Below are 3,580 nucleotides of genomic sequence, written 5' to 3' on the forward strand. Positions count from 1 at the left end.
TCTAGGGAGATTATCATGTGTTTTTATTTTTCAATTTGTTAATATGGTGGATCACATTGATGGATTTTCGTATACTGAACCACCCCTGCATACCTGGGATGAAGCCTACTTGGTCATAGTGGATAATATCTTTGATGTGTTCTTGGATTCGGTTTGCAAGTATTTTATTTAGTATTTTTGCATCAATGTTCATAAGGGAGATTGGCTGGGAATTCTCTTTCTTTGTTGAGTCTTTGTGAGGTTTAGGTACCAAGGTGACTGTGGCTTCATAGAATGAATTTGGTAATATTCCTTCTGTTTCTATTTTGTGGAATAGTTTGAAGAGAATTGGTGTTAGCTCTTCTTTGAAGGTCTGGTAGAATTCTGCGCTGAAGCCATCTGGTCCTGGGCTTTTTTTGGATGGGAGACTTTCAATGACTGCTTCTTTTTCCTTGGGGGATATAGGACTATTTAATTGATTTACCTGGTCCTGATTTGGCCTTGGTAAGTGTAATCGATCAAGAAAATTGTCCATTTCATTTAAATTTTCAAATTTTGTTGCATATAGATTTTGAAGTAAGTCCTAATGATTGCTTGGATTTCCTCAGTGTCTGTAGTTATGTCCCCCTTTTCATTTCTGATATTGTTGATTTGGATGGTGACTCGCTGCCTTTTAGTTAGCTTGGCTAAGGGTTTGTCTATCTTGTTGATTTTCTCAAAGAACCAGCTCTTGGTTTCATTGACTCTTTGAATTGTTTTATTTGTTTCTAATTGATTTATTTCAGCCCTGAGTTTGATTATTTCCAGCTGTCTGCTCCTTCTTGGTGTGTCTGCTTCTTCTTTTTCTAGGGTTTTTAAGTGAGCCATTAAGTTGCTTGAATGAGCTGTCTCAAATTTCTTCTTGAAGGCACTTAGTGCTATGAACTTTCCTCTTAGTACTGCCTTAATTGTGTCCCACAAGTTTGGGTGTGTTGTGTCTTCATTTTCATTGAGTTCTAGGAAGATTTTAATTTCATTCTTTATTTCTTCCCTGACCCAGCTGTCATTTAGTAGCAAGTTGTTCAGTTTCCATGTGCGTGTAGGCTTTTTGCTATTTCTGTTGTTACTGAGGTCCAGCTTTATTCCATGGTGATCAGACAGGATACAAGGGATTATTTCAATCTTCTTGTATCTGTTGAGGCTTGCTTTGTGACCAACTATGTGGTCTATTTTGGAGAAGGTTCTATGAGGTGCTGAGAAGAAGGTAAATTCTTTTGTGTTTGGCTGTAAGGTTCTGTAAATGTCTGTTAGGTCCATTTGATTCATGACCTCTGTTAGAGATATTGTTTCTTTGTTTAATTTCTGATTTGTTGATCTGTCCTTTGTTGAGAGTTGGGTGTTGAAGTCTCCCACTATTAGTGTGTGGGCATCTATGTGTGGTTTAAGTTTTATCAATATTTCTTTCACAAATGTGGGTGCCCTTGTATTTGGGGCATAGATGTTCAGGATTGTGATGTCTTCTTGGTGGAATTTTCCCTTGATGAGTATGAAGTGTCCTTCCCTTCCCCATCTCTTTTGATTAATTTTGATTGAAAGTTTATTTTATCAGATATTAGAATGGCTACTCCTGCTTGCTTCTTGCATCCATTTGCTTGAAAAGCTGTCTTCCATCCCTTTACCCTCAGGTAATGTCTGTCTTTGTGACTTAGGTGTGTTTCTTGTATGCAACAGATTGCTGGGTTTTGTTTGCACATCCATTCTGTTAGTCTGTGTCTTTTTATTGGAGAATTAAGTCCATTGATATTGAGAGAGATTAATGACCAGTGGCTGTTAGATCCTTTGAATTTGATGTTGGCTGTGGTCATATGGTTGTGTGGTTGGTTGCTTTTTGTTTTACTGTAGTGGGGTTATTTATTTCCTGTGTTTTCTTGAATGTAGCTAGTTTTCTTGGGTTGTATTTTCCCTTCCAGTGTCCTCTGTAATGCCGGATTTGTATGTAGGTATTGTTGAAATTTGTTTTTGTCATTGAATATCTTGTTTTCTCCGTCTATGAGGACTGAGAGTTTTGCAGGGTATAGTAGCCTGGGCTGACATCTGTGTTCTCTTACGGTCTGCATGATATCTGTCCAGGCCCTTCTGGCTTTCATAGTCTCTGTTGAAAAGTCAAGTGTAATTATAATGGGTTTGCCATTATATGTTACTTGGCCTTTCTCTTGCAGCTTTTAGTATTTTTTCTTTGTTATGTATACTTACAGTTTTGATTATTATGTGGCGGGAGGATTTTCTTTTCTGGTCTAATTTATTGGGTGTTCTATAGGCCTCTTGTATTCTTATTGGTCTCTCCTTTAAGTTGGGGAAATTTTCTTCAATGGTTTTGTTGAAAATATTTTCTGGGCCTTGGTGCAAGGAATCTTCTTTTTCCTCTATTCCTATTATTCTTAGGTTTTGTCTTTTTATGTTGTCTTGAATTTCTTGGACGGTCTGTGTCAGGAATTTTTTAGATTTAACATTTTCTTTGACAGATACATCTATTTCTTCCATTGTATCTTCCACACCTGAGATTCTTTCTTCCATTTCTTGTAGCATATTGGTTATGCTAACCTCTGTAGTTCCTGCTTTCTTCCCTAAGTTCTTTCTCTCCACAATTTCTTTCATTTGTGTGTTTTTTTTTTAATTTTTCCAATTCTATCTTCAGGTCTTGAGCTATTTTGTTGGTTTCTTTCCCCTGTCTGACTATATTTTCATGTTTTTCCTTCAATTCCTTCAGCTGTTTGTTTGAACAATCCCCTGTTTCTTTTATTTCATTCAGTGATTTAACCATTTCCAAGGCCACAAACTGTTTGGCTGCAGCTTCTTCTATTTTTTTTTTTTTTGTATTTTATTTGTTTCCTCTGTTATCTTCTTCATGAGCATAGATGTTAGGTCGTCTCCTTGAATTTCATTTATGCTGGGGTGTCTAGGGCTATTTGCCCCTGGATAACTGGGTTCTGGAGATGTCATAATGCTCTGGCTTTTGTTGGTTGAACTTTTACGCTGTCCTCTACCCATTGGGCTATCTTAGTTGTTTGAATTTAGTTTCTGGTTGTTCCTGGACTCTTGTAGTGGAGAGAATCCCTTTGGCAGGAAGATGGTTTTTCCTGAAGGAAGCCTTCCCAGCTTTTTGGGTATAGTCCTTGGACGTCCGGTGTTTTTCAGGAGTTGCTACAACTCACCTCAGGCATAGAGACCTGGGTGGTACCTGTGCTCCTGATTAGTCAAGAGGGCTCTCCTCACACCTGGAGAAGTCCTGGAGACAGCTCCCCTCCTTCTGGGTTTCTTGCTATAAATTTAGTGATCAGCTGCTGTAACCTGTGTGTCCTCTGTTTTGGTCGGTTTTGTTAGGGATAACTGGTTGCCCCTTGGAGCAGTATCTGGGGGTTGATCTCAGGATTCCTGGTCTTTTGTAGGTCTGAGGTTGGGGCTCTGTGCCCCAGAACCCAAGAGGTAATCTGTGGCGGGTGAGTACTGCTCTGGTGTCTTGGGGCACACAGTTCTGTCTGTAAGGAGTAGCTGGTACAAAGCAGGCCTCTGGGCTGGCGGAGCGTGCGCTCACCTGCTAGTCTGCAGGAGCTGAGTTTCCAAT

This window comes from Meriones unguiculatus (genome assembly GCF_030254825.1).
Source record: "Meriones unguiculatus strain TT.TT164.6M chromosome X unlocalized genomic scaffold, Bangor_MerUng_6.1 ChrX_unordered_Scaffold_30, whole genome shotgun sequence".
Taxonomy (NCBI): domain Eukaryota; kingdom Metazoa; phylum Chordata; class Mammalia; order Rodentia; family Muridae; genus Meriones; species Meriones unguiculatus.